Genomic DNA, 18,997 nt, shown 5'->3' with positions numbered 1-18,997 from the left:
AACTTTGTCCAAAACGACTTCATTTTTTAATATGGAGGGAGTATTAGTCTTGCAAGCTGCTCCAGTCTTTTATATTTTGCATCACTAAATAGAAACAACAACGTGTGGAAGCAGCTGCCATCCATCACAGCATCGCGCATCGCGGTCTGGCCTAACATAGGGGCGCCGCGCGTGGTTTCTAGTAGTTTTGGTACCTGAGCGGTTTCCGGTTTTGTTTTCACAACAAAACTAATGGAAGGCTGAATCCTCAATTGCAATACATGCAACGCACACGCCTCGGCTTCCTCAGCTTCCAGCTTGGGCGCGTACGATCTGTAATATATCAGAGCATGCTGTGCAGGTGGACTCCATGGTTTGGTTTCACTTCATCTGAATTTATGCTAGAATCACGCCAGGTCGTTCCTAAACCTGAAAGTTGAGAAGAAGCCTGAACTGCGCATGGCGCTTAATTAGATGTAGATACTGTGGACTTGCCAGGTTCTCCAGAAAAATAGCAGCAGCCCGTTTTGTGATTGAACTGAAAAGGACTAACAAACTTGACCATGGCCAATTCCTCATATCCAACAGCCCTGCATGACAAAAGCTCCGCTTGTTCTTTTCTCCGTTTTGGACAGACCAGACTTTGGGGAAACCATAGGATTTGAAACTTAGAGGGACTGAAACCAAAATGAATCAACTATACATTATTCTAACATGAAGCAAAACTAGAATACACAGATAAGAGATTCTGCACTGAACTTTGCGGACACGATACAGTGTGATGCAATAGTGGCCCGCATCCGGCAAAGGTTCTACCGAATATCCCTTTCACATCTAGGACGTGTCGGATTGGATGATGATGCTATTACTTTAACCTCTCATCATCTCATCTCATTTATTATTTAACAAGGCCCGTGTCAAATTACTGCAGTGATCAGTGACAGTGAGGAACTCGTCGTCAGAGCGCACGCATTTAGGTTACATGATGCGTGGGATCCCAATCCCCGACGGCAGGTACGACATGGCCAGGGCCAGTGGATGTAGACAAGTAGCGCCTTAGTCCTGTCGTTTGGTCGTATTCAGCTTATAAGACATGGCTTATCAGCCAACGAACATTATTTTTCTCTCACATTAAGAGCCTATTCACTGGTTGGTTTTTGAGCTAATAAGCCCGGCTGGTACTGGTTTGTTGTGAGAGAAAAATACTGTTGGCTGACTGATAAGTCCTGACTGAAACCAACAAGCGAACAGGCTGCAAATCAGCCAACAGTACTTTCAGTCATGGCTTATAAGTCAAACAAGCCCAAACAAACAGGACGCTTGTGCGCACGCAGCGAACACGACATCTCGTGAGTCGTGACTCGCCAAGGTTTGCTGCATCACGCATTCACGTAGAGACGAGTGCAAGAAATGTTCAGCTTTGCTGATAACCGAAGAAATTAAAGTCACGGCGCAATACCTATACCACGCGGCGCCTGGCGATTTTTTAAATAATATTTTTTAATGGTTAATTGCAAATATAGAATTTGATTAAAAAGAATTACAAATCTAGTTACCAGCCTATCAGCTTCTGGAGTACCGACAGATATCTATCGGCCTTACAGAAGCTGACAAGGCTCCGAAGTGGGCTGGCTCGTACGGCAAAATGACTAGCGTGTCCTGCTGACCCTGTCCCTCACATTCGATCGATTCCCCTCGCGACATCGCCAGTTGCCCGTCTATGGTAGCCATTGCCACTCCACCGCCTGGCTTAAACCCTCGTCCATCCAAACCCTTCCGCCGCCGCCAGTGGCGGCGACTACTACGGAGAAAGGGGCGCGGGCTTGCGATGGGTGTCCCGTACCTGGTAAGCGCATCCTCCGCCTCCCCCTCCGTCTCTCTAGGAGTCTGAGTGGTGGGCTTGACTTTGTTTTTAGTGGCGCACTCGCGTGCGTGCTACTGTTCGTACTCGCCCCAAGTGCCCCCCTTTCTTTTTGCTACTGCACGCGTGGTGCCCTGCGTGGTGAATTGGGTTAGGGACGGGATGGGGGCGTTTCAAAATCAGTACAAGAGCCAGCGGGCGAGCAAGCTATGGCCGGATGATTTGGGGGAAAAAGGTTTGAGCTTTTCGAGGGGGGATTTGGAGGGTTCTACAAGAGGTGCTTTGCATTTTGGGCGCAAGGTTTTGCATTTCCAGGAGAAAGGATCGTAAATGGTGGGGCTGTGGGTTCTCAAGGGTTACTGAGAGACGATGCTGGGTGTTATTGCTGAACCTTATGCCCAACCTGATCACATCGTAAGAGATGGGCTCTGAAATAGATGATGCAGGCTTGTATGTGTGAGTTGCATTTCCTGTGTAATTTTGCTGTGGTACTGAGTTATTTAGGTTTGGTGGGCTGAGTTTTGTTTTTCGATTTCTCGTAGTATGGCTAATGATGGGGTAAAGCATTGTCATTGTTATGCATTCAATCATGTGATTCTCGATGTTTGGAAATACTTTTCATTTGATCATCAAAAAATGATTTTCTTAATTTTGTTATTAATATCTTGATGTTGCCAATTGGTTCAATCTAAACCTATAACATCAGATCATCATAGATTCAGAGTATTGTTACTTTTACTTTCACTGCAAAAAGAATATGGATGAATTTTAAACCAAGTCTAATCATTTTTTGTACTCTGATTTATATGATAGTTTCACTACGTTTGATGGATTGATATACTTGTACAGGTGTGAGACGTGGTTCATCTAAGTCAAAGAATAATTGTTCTGTGCCTTGATTCCAAGTACACATCTTGCACAAAATGTTGTCACTAGTTCTTCGCTTCAATCTGCTGAGGAACAACATACGGACTAGCTGTCCAGTTAGGTTTCTCAAGCAACATGCTGGATTTTCATCTAGGAAATTGTTTCAACCTAAAAGCTATAAGAAACGACATTTTGCTACGAATCTTACAGGGGCAGTTAGTTGGCACAAAACTGACCCAGGCTATTGTGTTCCTTCAATTCTGCCACTGTGGCTTCAACAAACGTCTGGACATGATCAACCTGCAACTTTACTTGTCTTTGATGTTGAGACTACTGGTTTTTTCCATGTAAATAATAGAATTGTTGAGTTTGCACTTCGTGACCTTTCTGGAGGAAAGGATTGCACATTTCAGACTCTCATTAATCCTGAACGGGATGTCCCCAAATACGCTTCCAAGCTCAATAACATTACCACTGAATTGGTCTGCAGGCCTGATGTCCCAAGGTGTGTTTCTCTTTTGTACATGTATGCTATTCTTCATCTCTCGGTCACATGAATTCACATTAGTTTATAAATGTGTCTATAAACACTGTGGTACTAAAAATAAAACGTAAAATGCCTAGTGAACATTAATACAATGTTATTCTCGGGAACTGTAAAACCCACTCAGATCAGGTCATTGTGAAACCGCAAAGGGCTGTTGCCATTGCGGTTCGTTTTGGAAACTAGTTAACTAGCAAGAAATTTATCAACTATTAACTTTCTTTCAGTGAGATTTATGCAATTTTGGTGTGCTTGAGTTTATAGGATGTATTATCCTTTTAGCATTATTATTAGGTAAAATTCACCATGCTCTACTTGTACTTGATAGCATAACTACCCAACACCTTGAATGCATGATAACTTGAAATAAACTAAGTACTAAATAAAATGTATCATGTTGTTTGTAACTAATGCAAATTGTTCTAATCACCTAGAGACAGTTTTCAATTGTTGATTTATTATGCGGCTTGCGTCCTTGGTAACCCCTTCGTGTGCACGGTGGTGTCATGTTTTAGATTTTAGATTTGTTGCAAATGCATGGTTGTTTTTTTGTAAAGAATTCATCCTCTCACTGGCTTCCCTTGAGATATTGTTGTTAAACCTTTTTTATTCTGAAATCTAAGTGACATTTAGTTAGCTCATAAGAATCCATGCTACTAAAGGTCGTGTGCACCGAATACGACTGTTATGACATCACCTCACATTAGCCTTGTGGGATATACTCCTCGGTCCCAAATTTCTTCATTCCTGAACATGACTCTATTAACACATACCATAATATGTAATCATTTATGTGAGAAATTGAATTTGATCATTCAATTTTTCCCCTTTGGCAAATATCCATGCTACTAAAGGTTTTATTATAAGCAAGTATTTGCTAACTTTCTGTGCAAGAGAAGGTTTTAAGCCTTTGTAACGAAAAGTTTATTGAGTGTGTGTTCTTTTTGTTAGCACTTAGCTCAACATTCCACTTACCCATATATGCTATCTTAATTTGGTTACCATAGGTTCAGTGATGTTCTTCCAATACTACTAGCATATTTTCGAAGTTGCCAAGCTCCTGGCAAGCTAGTTCTGTGGATTGCTCATAATGCAAAAGGTTTTGATGTCCCTTTCCTTAACCAAGAGTTTGACCGTTGTTCAGCCCAGGTTCCTTCAAATTGGCTATTTGTCGACAGTCTTCGTTTAGCGAGAAAGTTGAAGAAAATAGATGGTATGCCATCGTACATCTGGGTTCCTCTCATCATATAATGTTTGCTTGCACCTTGCTAAGACAATCCTAACAGCTCTTTCTGGGGCGCTATCTAGGACTTTTTAAGACCACAACCTCTTTCTATTCATGCATAGTAGTAGACAGAAAGTGTTTCTGTTGCGATGTCGATGTGTATGAATTCAGTATCACAATTCAATTAATCATATTTGTGCTAGTATTTGAATGGTTCTTGTGGTATATATCATTTTGCAGTTCTCAGTTTGATTGCAGATTTTGTGCTGTTTACCTATTATGGTATATCTGAAGCACAAGTAGATCTAGTTCTAAGTGGATTTTCTGTTCTATTGCAGGAAAGAAAAATCTTGTGAACTTGGAGGCACTGGGAAAACGCTATGGCATCAGTTCGTAAGGCCCGTCTCATAGAGCAATGCCAGATGTGGAAGCATTATGCAACATTCTCCCAAAAATCACTCTGGATTTAAAATTGACATGTGACGATCTAATGAATAAGGCCATGAGATTTAGTGATGTCAGAAAGATTTCTTGAATATGGGTTTCCGATCTTCTGGTTGTTTTAGTTATAAACATATTTGACATATCATTTAGCTAATTGTTGTTGCATATGATGCAGTATATCAAATTCTCAATGACAATAGCGTTCTTGTATTGAAAGGCTTATGGTGATTTCATAGATTATCAAATTCTCAGTGCCTATAGGGATTTCTTAGTTATCCTACTTGTACTTGCTTTACTCATGAGTTGATGTGAAAAACACTTAGTGTCGTTACATCCTTAAAACATAGCAAGAAAAAATTATGCTTCGCTTACGTTTTCTTGAGTGCTCTATTCAGTCCGCTGAACAATGTATTCAATTGGTAACTGTGGTCCTCCAGTCCAGTGGGTTGGTGTCTCTAGTCATCTTCTTGCATCATAGTATTATGGGGTGTTTGGTTTCCTGGACTAAATTTTAGTCCATGTCACATCGAACGTTCGGATGCTATTTAGGAGAACTAAATATGAGTTAATTATAAAACTAATTACACAGATGGAGACTAATTTACGAGACGAATTTATTAAGCCTAATTAATCCGCCATTAGCACATATTTACTGTAGCACAACATTGTCAAATCATGGACTAATTAGGCTTAAAAATTCATCTCGCAAATTAGCAACAATCTGTGCAATTAGTTATTTTTTTCATCTATATTTAATACTTCATGCATGTGTCCAAACATCCGATGGGACAGGGACTAAAATTTTACTGTAGGAACCAAACACCTCCTATATACTGATTCCACTCACTTGTTGGAAATGGTGGAATATTGCACTTGGAGCTGGATTTATCAATTGATTGGACCATCTAAGTGCACCATTGGCATGTTAGTGTTTCAGCCCAAAAATAGGGAAGTAGGGCATCAATATGTACACTTGTCACAATATTGTTGAAAAGAGTATTACCTTTTTTGCAGGATGTAATTGATGTAGACATACGGGTTTGTTGTATTTTTAGGTTTTATACCGTCTGGTTTCGACTATGGCTGCTCTGCAATAAATCAAAAAAGGCTATTTTCTTTTTCTCAAGGTGCCAATTTGTCTGCAAATATTATATATCATACCATCTAGATTTCTTTGTTTGGTACATGCTAGTGTGATGGTTTTTAACTTGGACGCTGATCGTGCAACCTGTTTTGAGCTCTTCATTGTGGTATACTTTGCATTATGTGCTCTGTTCTCTGTTGTACCGTGCAGTGCAACTTTTTTGTTCCACTCACTTGTTGCGTTGGACTGAAGATAGCACTACAAGAGTTTATAATCGGTTCGTCTCTTATATTAGTTGTATTAACTAGTCCCTTATTGCCACGTGTTTATCATTGTTTCCTAAAGTTATCTACGACTGTCAGTTGGGCATATGTGGTCTTTTCCTGTAGCCAGTGTGGATCACCAGTCCCGCATTATGATGTGTTTGTGCCCTGCTATCTCTGTTGACCAATTTTCTTGAAGAAGCCTGGGTGCAAAAGGGAAAGTATGAAACAATTGAGATTTGAGACGCCTTTTGGTATTTCCCAATCTTAAGCTATCTACATGTTGCCGTTCATTTCATGCAAGTACCCTAGGTTGGAGACATGCATGGTGCAGTGATGACAACTAACTAACTAAGCAACCACTTGTTGCCTGTAGTAGTTGCTTTGGGTGGGATCCATGCACATGAGCAATAGCATCATCATCTGTTAGGTTACAGCCTTAAAGGGCATGCGCCTTGAGTGAGTGCCACTTTAACTATTTCGTTTTACCTGAAACTGTTTACATTTGATAGTCTCTGATGCACACTAGACTATAGTTTACTTGTTCAAATAGTTAGTTAGATTTTAGAGGTCAGGTGTTTAGGTCTGATCAGTATATTTTCAGTTGCGCAGTCGCGTGATTCGGACCCCTGACGAGTGAACTGCGATTCTTTTTTCAGGGGTGCGAACTGCGTTTTCTGGTCATTTGACTACTTTATACTACGACTCGGGAGGAATCGGTAACTACAGCTCAGATGTATCAATCGGCAGTCCTGTTTTCGTTAAGTTGGGAAATAAATAACCGAATCTTCTTGGTCATGTTCTTTAGCGTGTGATTAGTCGGACCAAAAGATGTTTCGAGAGGTGTACTTTTTCCCCCGTTCCGAAGGCAAGCTTTGTGCTCGAGCCATGTGTCTCGTAAGCCAGTTTTCTTGCAAGTACATTTTACACAGCCGCGTTTTTTCTTGAACCTTGATCTTTGTCAAACGCTTGTAATACAAACTGGCCATACCACCAGCACCAGTCCACCATTACCAGCACTCTCAAGAAATCTGCAGTAGTTGAGGGTGGGGTGATCCGCTGACGCAGACGGCTCGAGAGGCGGCACGTGCATGCGTGTCTCCATCTTCGGCCTCTTCTTGGGGGGTGAGTTACTGAGCTGGGCTCCACTTGCGAAAGCTTTGGACGTGTTGGGGCGTGAATACGTATACGCCAAACCCCCCAACTTCACCCAACCTGTCGTGTTCTACGTCGCCCATGCATGACGCAGATGTTGCGCCGAACACGATCACGACCGGAGGGGTGGTGCAGTGTAGTCCGATCCCCGACTCAGAATTCTGCACGCATGCAGATCACCATCGTTGGGGATCCCTGAATTTTTAAATCCGGCACGCGTGCAGTCGCATCTTGCCGCGCGCCGTGTAATAACCACCACGACACTTTTGCCAACAAAAAGTGTTGGCCCGCCGTGCGTGTTCGGAGGGGATGCAGTGCTCGGACGATGGTGACGGTATCCACACCAACACGCGCAGCGCGTGTGGCCGACTGCTCTGCTCTGCCACGCCGGCCCACGGCTCACGCGACGTGGTTCGCCGTGCCGGAGGCCGCGGAGTGGGATGCAGAGCACAGGCTGCTGCGGCGGCGGCGGCAGCAGAACGAGGCAGACATGGGGATGGCCTGATGGGTCACTGCCAAGCATGGTGTGGCATCGTCCAGCCGGAGCTCCAGGACAGCAAGCAAGGGCGTGTTCCGCGTGTATGTACGACGGCACGACGAAGCAGACTGCGGAGCGCATGAGTTCCACGGCCGGACCCCGCATGCCCGCACCAAACCAACGGGGGATTCGCCGCGCCGTTCGTACGCGGTACGACGCGCACCGATCGATCACGGGGTCTGGTGGCAGCATCGGCCACGCGTTTCGACGGGGCGCACAGCGCACTATCTCCGAGTGATTCCGATCCTCTGTGATTGTGAGAGTGAGGATGGCGAGTCTCGCCGGCCGGGCGGGTAGCCGGCTACCCTACTCACGTGAGGCGAACTGTGGTGCACAGTGCACTGTTGGCGCGTGCACCAGGCGGCTGCACATGCATGAGCGAACAAAGAAGTTGGCCGGACGTCTTGTTCCCGTACGTCGGTTGCCGCGACGGACAACGTCGGTACCAGCCAGCACCAGGCCACCACGCCGGCCGCTGCATTCACCCAAGACCCAACCGGGCAACACGTAGCGTGCAGCAGGGCTGGGCGGGGCGGCCCCCCACCAGCACATACATACGGGCCAGGCGCCTGCAGCAGTGGCACGCTACGGTGGGGATGGTCGACGGGCAGTTTAGGGGAGCTGGCGGCAGCGGCGGCTGCCGGGCCAGGTTCGGGCGGGGGCGCCATGGCCGGAGTTCGCCGGAGTTCGTCGTTGCCGTATGTGGGAGGGGGCGGGGGAGGGGGGAGGGGAAGAAGGTGGTCATCGGCGGCGGTAGGGTCTCATCGGAGCTTCATGGCCGCGGGCCCTACCGTCGGCGGCGGGGCGGTGGGCGTCGGGGCAGTGGGAGGTGGTGGAAGCGGGGGCACTCACCGGAGCTGGCCATAGTATGTATGTGACTGGAAACGCGTACTTTGCCGAGGGCCTGAGGCTTTACCGAGGGCCAAATATCGGGCACTCGGCAAAGAGACTCTTTGCCGAGGGCCAGACACAGGAGCTCTCGGCAAAGAACGGCCCTCGGCAAAGAGGTCTTTGCCGAGGGTACGGCCCTCGGCAAATACAGGCCCACGGCAAATAAAATCTTTGCCGAGGGCCTAGGCCCTCGGCAAAGTAGGCCCGTTTGGTCACGGCGGCCATTTCCCGTCAAACTTTGCCGAGGGTCACCCGTTAGGCCCTCGGCAAAGGTTCGGCAATTTTTTTTTTAAGTCTTTGCCGAGGGCCCCAGACCAGGCCCTCGGCAAAGATTTTTTATTTTTATTTTTAAAATTCTTTGCCGAGGGCCACGGGTCAGGCCCTCGGCAATTTTTTTTTTGGTTTTTTTAGCCCAGTTTTTTTGTGGTGCTACAATACATTGTTTTGAACTCAATTTTAAAATTTAGGCCAATTTTGATTTTGTTTTGTATATTTCCTTAATTTATTTTGATTCTTTGATTTTTTTTGAATATGTCAAATTTGAACTGCAGGTGCATGAAATATTGCAATGTAGTGTTTCGAAAAATGTTATTCATGTTAATTGGTGCATGTTGAGTCCCTATCCACGAGCTCGCATCAAATTTTCATGCATCTTGTTCGCGTAACATGGCGACCGACTTGCCGGGAAAGTGTTTTAAAATTATATAAAATCCATACGAAGTCCGAAAATCACGAAACTTGGCGAGATGTCATGTTATCACATGTGTAGGCTGTGGTAAAAAATTGAGAAGGTTTTGAGCGAGTTGCGACGTCGGATGCCTGAAACCCAGACATATCCACATCACATTTAGTCCCCCTCATGTGGAGATGTCTGGGTTTCAGGCATCCGACGTCGCAACTCGCTCGAAATCTTTTCAATTTTTTACCACAGCCTACACATGCGATAACATGACACCTCGACAAGTTTCGTGATTTTTGGACTTCGTATGTATTTTATATAATTTAAAAACACTTTTTCGACAAGTTTCTCATCATGTTACGTGAAGAAGATGCCCGAAATTTGATGCGAGTTCGTGGATAGGGACTCAACATACACCAAATACCATGAATAACATTTTTTGAATCACTAAATTGCATTATTCCATCCACCTGCAGTTCAAATTTGAAATATTCAAAAAAAATCAACGAAAAGAAATAAATTAGGGAAATATATCAAAAAAAAAGTCAAAATTGACCCAAATTTTAAAATTGAGTTTTAAATAATGTATTATAGCACCACCAAAAAACTGAGTTCAAAAAACCAAAAAAAAAAAAAATTTTGCCGAGGGCTTAGCGTGGCCCTCGGCAAAGGGGATCTTTGCCGAGGGCATGGGGCCAATGGCCCTCGGCAAAGAAAATTAAAAAAAATACTCCAGCTTCTGCTTTTCCTTCCCCACTCTCTGCTCCTTCCCGACGCTTCTCGTCCCTCCTCCGCACCGTGCCCACCCCCACCGAGCGCCGCAGCCGCCCCCGCCCCCGGCGAGGTTACTGCTGCCAAGCACCGCGTCCGCCTTTGCAGCCCATGGGCCGCCACATCGTCCTGGGCGCGGAGCCTCGCGACCCTCACAGTGCTCGGCGCGGACGGCGGCGGCCCGTCGCCCCACAGCCGCATCGCCGCCTCCGCTCGCCCCACCGCAGTATCTCGCCCTCCGCACCCTCTCCCTCCTGGATCTTGCTCCTCGCAGTGCTCTACGCGTACGGTGCCGCCGTCCTCGGTGCGTCAACCGGCGTCTCCTCGCCTCCGCCATCTCCTTCACGGCAGCTCTAGGGTTTCCCATCTCGATCCGGCTCTGATCTACATTTCTCGTCCCCTTGACGCAGGAAGATATACAGCGTGTGCACGCCGAGGCCGCCACACGACTGGTCGCAGCAGCTCTACCACAGGTACTGGGAGCCGTTCGTGGAGTACATCGACTCCACGGTGAGCCGCCTGTTCATAACGGGTCCAGTTTGCCTATTTACCCTTCTGCTACACACAAAGGTTCTTCTTAGTCTAACCATGCTCCTCACAAATTTCAGATCATGCCCGAATCTTCCATACCATCCATGTCTGTTGGCTGGATCTGAGACCCCCTGTCCCCTTCGCCTTATTCAGGTAGTATAAGCTTCCTGCTGTGATTATTTGGTCCGAACTCTGTTCACCTTCATTGTGTCTTCCATGCTGCAAATTATGACTGCTAGCTTTCCCTTTCATGTATTGCTTGCACGACTCACCAATAGCTTGTGATTACATCACGGCGATGACATACTTATCAACTTAATTGTGCATCATCTCTGGTTCTATGCTTGGCAGCTGACCGTTCTCCGCTGTCGAGTATTTAACAAACTTTCACATATACCTGTTACCCTGCCGCACATGCTTGTGACTTGAAGCAGCAGCCAACTGCATATTAGCACATGCTTGTGACCTGAAGCAGCAGCCAACTGCATTTTATTTGCCCTCCTCTTTGTTTTTGTTTTCTTAATTACTGTTATAGTGGCATAAATTAATTTGTTCTATCTTAAAAAGTAAGTCTGATGAAGGGCGGGCCCTTTTTTTAAAAAGTAAGTCTGATATTTTTCATTTGGCTTTTTAGCTGTTGGCCAAGTAGGTAGAATCTGCAATTGTGAGCGTGTCAAAACTTCATTGTCATCTTCACCATCCTCCTGCCCTCAGATTTCAGGTGCTGCTACTGTACCTACAGATGGGGGCCAACAGTTCAGGTTTCTCCCTTTTGTAGGTATATCTTGCTTTGCCTTTGCGTCTCATTTGTGCATGCTTCTATTGTGCAGCAATAGCCTTTAGTTGCTCCTGTTTTTTTGTGTTTCCTCACGTTACTGCTTGCCCGGCCAGTTTAATTTCAGACTGATGTTATGTGTAGCTTTTCCCTCCCTTTTTTTGCGAGTAACGGCACATTGTTAATTACAAAACTCCCTTTTTTGCTCCATACACTCCAATTTACAGCAACAGTTCCTAATATGCTTGCAGGGAAGTATCGCAAGGGTAATTGTGTGCAAATATTTGCATCTATCATTTATGCAATATTATGGATATGCTTGTGCTCAGCTAAAGCAGCAGCTATAGTAGTACTTCGATATCTTACTCAGTTGGCTCTTGAACTACAAGAAACAAAAGTAGTTGCTCCTTTTGTAGGATTTACAGATGCTGGTCACACTAACACTAGTGTTGTTAACAGATAATCAAATAGGATGAAAAAAAGTCATTTGTGCAACTGTTTTTTTCTTTTTCCTGTTACCAATCTTAAGATAGCAAAAGATCTTAACAAGTTAAGGTAGTATCTGATCAATTTAACAAGGAAAGAAAGGAATGAAAAATGAATGACTTGCAAAAATATCTGTACCAACATATCTTTATCTAAGAAGTATCAGACTTGAAGTGAAATGAAAAGAGTTCGAAGTAAAATAATGGGCCAATGTCTGTTTTCCATAGTCCAGACTAAGCAGACCACACTGACAATGTCTCTTGGTGGATTTTACAAGTAGTTGTCTCTTGCTACATTCAATTCCTTTGAATTTCTTTCCATTTCCCTTTATTCCAAATACATTCTGTAGTAGCTAACTGGGAACTGCAAGTACACATACCGTCCCTCATGTTGTTTGTTCCTATTTGTCTCTAATTTACATCAAAACGAGTGCAAGAGGTCTGTACAGATTTTATAGTTGTGTCCTGCAAGTACTGATCTGGCTGCCTTGTGTATAAAGATAATATCTTATTTTTGCAGAGTGCATAATCTATAACTCTACTCCTTGTAGGTCATTGGGTCGTGAATGTGGGTGTTGGCCATCGAGCCAATTTTTTTTGCAGGTTTTGGAAACCTCCCCATACAGGGGAGGTTCTGCCGAAATTTTTAACTTATACCCTTTTTTTTTTGCAGAGCAAAGGACGTCAAAGGAGCTTCAGAGTAGTCGATTGTCCTCGTCGGCGCTGCGACTCTCCACTGCCCCGACTCGCCACTGCCCCGCTACCCTGTCTCCACCGCCACCTTAGGTATAAACAACCTCTACTCCTGTATCTTTGTCGTAGACTGCGTAAACCAGTTAGGCGTCTCCCGTCCGAAAGAGATACGGTTGGAGGCATGCAGATCACTGTGTGTATCTGACCGTATCTGTTTCGGATTGTCCACATTTTTTGGACAGCCCGCGTATGCGTAGATGAGGTCAGTTTCCATGCTCCGCTCCGATCCAAGCCAGAATTTCGGCAGCACCTCCCCATTGTTCTCCGAATACACAAACTTCTTTGCAGGACGTGTATTGGGAGAACATCGGAGAGGTGCTGCCGAAATTCTGTCTCGGATAGGAGCGGAGCATGAAAACTGACCTCATCTACGCATACGCGGGTGGGATTAGGATCTATCCTCACCTATTAGACAGTAGGAACACCGGCTAGGTGCAGTTGATGGTTACGTTACTCGGTGATGTATTTGTCAAAGGATGGAGGACCGTCAGTGGATGTACACGGGGCGAAGAAGTCGAAACGATTACGACGTGGATTGGGTGAAGAGGACAGATGACTTCTTGAAACATGCATTTGGCAAGGGTGTAGCTAAAGGGCATTCTCTAGTTTGGTGTCCGTGCAGCCACTGTGACAACAGGAGAAGGGTGGACAAGCAGACCATGGGTAAACATCTTGTGTACCATGGTTATACGCCGGGCTACCACCGGTGGATCTACCATGGTGAAGCCGATCGTATCAGAGAGGAGGTGGTGAGACCACGTCTCGAGCCTTTTGATGATGATGCTGGGGTAGCAGACATGATAGATGACGCTCACCAAGCTCAGTTCGCTGAAGGACGTGACAAGGAGGAGATGGAGGCAAACGTAGAAGCCTTCTACAAAATGTTGGACTCGGCGTCTAAACCCCTTCACGAGCATACAAATATTTCTCAGCTGGATGCCATTGGGCGTGTGATGGGGCTGAAGGCCGAGTTAAACCTGAGTCGAGAAGGCTTCGATAAGATGTTGACTGTGTTTGGCACCATGCTACCGAAGAACCACATTCTGCCCCCAACTTGTACGAGTCAGAAAAACTCCTTCGTGCGCTCAAGATGCCATATGATAAGATACATTGTTGTCCAAAAGGGTGTGTCCTATTTTGGAAAGAACACGAGCATGCAAAGTACTGTCCGAAGTGTGGATCCTCCAGATACCTAGAGGTAGTATCTGGTGATGGCCAAAAGGTGCAGCTTACGATCCCCGCGAGAGTCTTACGTCACCTTCCTTTCATAGCGAGGATCCAACGACTTTTCATGACCGAGGAAACTGCGAAACAGATGACATGGCACAAGAATGGCAAGCGGTACAATCCAGACAAGATGGTTCATCCATCCGATGCTGAAGCATGGCAGTACTTTAATGATCGACATCCTGAGAAAGCAGCTGAGGCTCGGAATGTACGTGTCGCCTTCGCAACAGATGGATTCAATCCTTATGGATTGATGTCTTCCCCATACACATGTTGGCCTGTGTTCACTATCCCTCTCAACCTCCCCCCTGGCATCGCCTTCCAACGACAGAACGTATTTTTGTCGTTGATAATTCCTAGACACCCAGGAAGTAATATGGGAGTGTTCATGGAGCCTGTGATTGACGAATTGATAAAAGCTTGGGGAGGGGTATGGACATACGACCGAGCTACAAGGTCAAGCTTCAAAATGTACGTTTGGTATCACTACTCTCTGCATGATTTCCTGGCGTATGGGTTATTCTGCGCCTGGTGTGTTCATGGGAAGTTCCCGTGCCCAGTATGCAAGAAAGCTGTGAGGTTTATTTGGTTGAAAAAGGGTGGCAAGTATTCGTCGTTCGACAAGCATCGTCAATTCCTCCCTTCTGAACATCCATTCAGACAAGACATCAAGAACTTTACAAAAGGTGTTGCAGTGACAGACCCTAAACCCCACATTAGGAGTGGTGCCGAGGTTCATGCTCAGATAGATGCTCTCGTGCCCAACGAAGGAGGTGGTTTTGTGGGTTATGGTGAGGAACATATGTGGACTCATAAGTCCGGCTTGACCAGGCTACCCTATTTCGATGACCTTCTTCTGCCACATAACATTGATGTAATGCACACCGAAAAGAATATCACCGAGGCACTTTGGGCAACTCTCATGAATACAGAGAAATCTAAGGACAATGTTAAGGCTAGAGTGGACCTGGCGACGTTGTGCGATAGGAAAAAACAAGAGATGCAACCTCCTAGTGGTCGAAACAAGAAGTGGAAAAAGCCTAAGGTGGATTTCGTCTTGAAAATAGATGCCAGGAGGGAAGTACTTCAATGGATCAAGAACTTGATGTTCCCAGATGGCTATGCCGCTAATCTGAGCAGGGGAGTGAACTTAGGCACTTTGCGAGTCAACGGGATGAAGAGTCATGACTACCATATATGGATTGAGCGGCTTCTCCCTGCAATGGTCCGAGGCTACGTCCCTGAGCATGTCTGGAAAGTGTTGGCAGAGTTGAGCTATTTCTTTCGCCTGCTGTGTGCTAAGGAGATATCTCGGAACATCGCTATGGAATTGGAAAAGGTGGCACCTGTGTTGGTCTGTAAGCTGGAGAAGATCTTCCCACCCGGCTTTTTCTTGCCGATGCAGCATCTGATCGTGCACCTTCCCACTGAAGTACGTTTGGGGGGGGCCTGTGCAGTTTCGTTGGTGCTTTCCAGTCGAGAGAGGACTAAAGACTGTTCGTAAGAAATGTACAAATAAAGCCAGAATTGAGGCTTCCGTTGCAGAGGCATACCTGCGGGAGGAGGTGGCAAACTTCACAACGCTGTACTACAAGCCGAACCTTCCTAGCAATCAAAATCCACTCCCTCGTTACAATGCTGATGAAAATGAATCGACCCTCGGCCTTTTCCAAGGACAACTCGGTAGCACAAGTGGATCGACCGTTATGATCTTGACAAATAAAGAGTGGCGCAGTATCATGTTATACGTGTTGAATAACCTTACTGAGGTGCAACCTTTCATCAAGTAAGTTCTCAATGATCTTGTTTCAATATGACGTTACTATTCAATGTCCAACCCTATTGATTCTCGCTCCAACAGGGAATTTGTTCGTGAATCCTGGCATGAACCTAGGGATCCTACCCCGCAGGAACAAGACACCCTTCTATCGCGGGGCGCGGGAGCGGATAGGCCTGATTTCATTTCTTGGTTTAAACGAAAGGTAATGTCCAATTTAGCTTGTACATTCGATATTCGAATATAACGATCTATCATGTTTGAGCTTGCAGGCCCAGACCGATTCGTCCATGAGTGATGAGTTGAAACAAGTTGCGAATGGCTGCCAAGCTAGGGTGAAGTCATTTACCGGATATGACGTGAATGGTTATCGTTTCCACACAACAAGATACGAGCAAACCCGGCCCAATCGGAAAACCACAAATAGCGGAGTTTGTACGCCTGGCACTGATGGTCTCGACTACCATGGAAGAGTTGAGGAGATCTACCAACTAGAATTTGATGGTGACAAACCTCTTAAACCTGTCATGTTCAAATGCCATTGGTTCAATCCTCGCGAAACGAGACTGACCCCTCATCTTGGGCTAGTCGAGGTGCGAGAAGATTCCGTTTATCCAGGAAAAGACATCTACATTGTGGCTCAACAGGCCGTGCAGGTGTATTACACGAGATATGCCAACCAAGCCAAACAGGAGCTTCAGGGTTGGGCTATTGTGCACCAGGTTTCTCCACACGGCAAACTACCAACCCCTAACGATGACGATTACAACTTTAACACAAACACATATGATGGAGAGTTCTATCAGGAAGATGGGCTACCGGGGACGCTTCAGATAGTCCTACCCGAGGCCCTCGAAATGGAAGTAGACAACGAAACAGTTGATGACGAGGACGATGGAGATGTGGTGCAAAATGCCAAGGACATACAAATGCTTGAGCGATTACTTGTAGCAAGTGACGAGGACGATAACATAGAACCTTCGGATAGTGTTGCCTATTTGGATAATGTTGACAGTGATGACGAGACCTATAATCCCAATCATGAAGATTATTCGTAATACATGTAATACTATGTCTTGTTTATTTATTTTCATTTATATTTTGTTTATTTATTTTCAGTCTCTAATATGTGTACTAACAAGTCTTGTTCATTCTTCGTGCGTGCAGGTGATTGATCAAAGATGGCGAGTAGCCGGCCACGACATGACACACCCTCGACTTACGCGAGGAGGCCGCCGGAGGAGGGGGAGGCAGGCGAGGGACAGTTGCAGGAGGCAGCGGGAGGACGAGGGACAACGGCAAGAGGCCGCGGGAGGAGGGGGAGGCAGACGACAGGAGGCAGTGGTAGGAGGCAGCGGACTCAGCCCCCTGAGCCCATGCCACCGACGGAGGAGGAGGAGGAGGTCGAGGAGGAGCAGGGTGCGGCGCCCGAGGACGAGGGAGGCGAGGCGTCGGGTGTCTACCAGCGAGGCCCGGCGACGCTCCCTTCGTTTCCGCTTCCTCAGAACCGTCTAGTGCTTCGCCCTGTGCCGCCCAAGTAAGTAAATATAAATGATATCACAACTACTTCATATGATATGTTTGAAATCGAAAGAGAAACTGATAAATTTTCTTCTTACTTGTGCAGGGCTTGGGAGGTGTTGTCAGGTACTCCTCTGCGCTCTCCCGCGACCGTCTTGGGTGTGTTGTGTCGGAAGTGGTTCCCCGGCATTATGGAGTTGCCGTCGGAGGCCCGAGAGCCAGCCTACACGTGGGACAGGTACGCCCTGGGCGAGGACGACCAGTACTGCAACAAGCAGGAGCGGATACTTGCTGAGTTTTGGGTAAGTTCCTCTCGCACAACATTAATCAATCCTTCACATTGAATTCTATTTTTTTCAAATAACGATTGGATATATCATCTTTTATGCAGAGGTTTTTCAGGGCCGAAGAAGGAACCGAGGGCCTCGCTGATCGTGTGGCGCATGCAGCCTGTAGGAAGTATGTCACCGACATGTTTCACGAGGCGCGTGTCCAGGCCCACATAGACTACTACGCGTCGGCTCGTAGAATGACAGTCACCAAGAGGGAGGCTCGACAGATGACGCTGACCCAGGAGCAGTACCTTGAGGTACATGAATAACATTGATATTGTTTTGTTTTTGAATTAAATATGTTCAATTTCATCTTCATATATGTCAAACACTCATTGACATGTAGGTGATTCCCTGGTGGTGCCGAGCGCATGCCGACGCCTGGACAATGATCGTGGCTAGGTGGTTCACGCCGGCCTACATAGAGAAGCACGAGTCTCAGCGGGCACTGCGTATGCTCAGGCCAGCTGCCACTCACCATCAAGGCAGCAGGAGTCTCCCCGGATTCAAATCGGCATATGTAAGTGATTTTTCTTCTATTTAGTTTCACGCTTAACGTATGCCTGATTGCTCACCACCTGCCGCCTTTCTCGCAGGAGGCTGCGCACCCGGACGAGGATGTCTCGATGTTCACGGCGTGGGCTATGTCCCACCAGACCAGGGTGGCCGGCGACGTCACCTGGGACCCGGCTGCCCCTCGCGAGGCATACTCCGACCCTAACGTGTACACTAAAGTCCAGGAGTACACGTCGGCGGTACAGCAGCGGCACGGGCCAGAGTACGACGTCCGCACCGAGCCCATTGATGCCGAGGCCATCATGAGGCTCGGTGGCGGCAGGAAGCACGGCCGGACGTGGATTGCGAACGCCGCCATCGACCCCACCACTGTTCCCACTCTGAGCCAGCTCCGAGCACAGAGCACGAGTTCCAGCCAGCCCATACGCTCACGGCCTACTCCGACACTGCAGCGGGTCGATGCGCTCGAGGTAATTCTTGTTTTACTCGTCGTAAATTAATATTCTCACACTTGAGTTAGTTTTGCATTACTGAAATATTGGAGTGCAATATTGCAGGCCCAGAACAACGAGAAGACGGCGCAGATCACGGCCCTCACTGCTCGGCTGGAGGCTGAGCAGGCCGCTCGGGAGGCCCAGGAGGTCAGGATTGCAGAAATGATGCAAATCATGCAAGCTCTTGGGCAGAAGACGGGTGTGCCTGTGCAGATGTCAGCTCCTCCGCCTCAGGTGCCGCACGCGTTTGCAGCTACTCCTGTAAGCGTTAAAGTTCACTTCTCG

At 46.6% G+C, this 18,997-nt stretch overlaps 1 long non-coding RNA gene and 1 pseudogene across 1 annotated transcript; both read left to right on the top strand.

Moving 5' to 3' along the window:
* The first annotated feature begins 2,107 nt into the window (after window positions 1–2,107).
* Window positions 2,108–5,192, top strand: LOC136498216 (exonuclease DPD1, chloroplastic/mitochondrial-like; annotated as a pseudogene).
* A 10,454-nt stretch (window positions 5,193–15,646) lies between these two features.
* LOC136496765 (uncharacterized) lies at window positions 15,647–16,166 on the top strand. Its single transcript, XR_010769113.1, has 3 exons — window positions 15,647–15,858; window positions 15,934–16,054; window positions 16,122–16,166. It is a non-coding gene; the product is annotated as an uncharacterized lncRNA (long non-coding RNA).
* Window positions 16,167–18,997: the final 2,831 nt, after the last annotated feature.

The sequence above is a fragment of the Miscanthus floridulus genome, chromosome 12 (genome assembly GCF_019320115.1).
Source record: "Miscanthus floridulus cultivar M001 chromosome 12, ASM1932011v1, whole genome shotgun sequence".
Lineage (NCBI taxonomy): Eukaryota > Viridiplantae > Streptophyta > Magnoliopsida > Poales > Poaceae > Miscanthus > Miscanthus floridulus.
The sequence above is the reverse complement of the archived record's forward strand: the minus strand, read 5'-3'. Positions and strand labels throughout refer to the sequence as shown.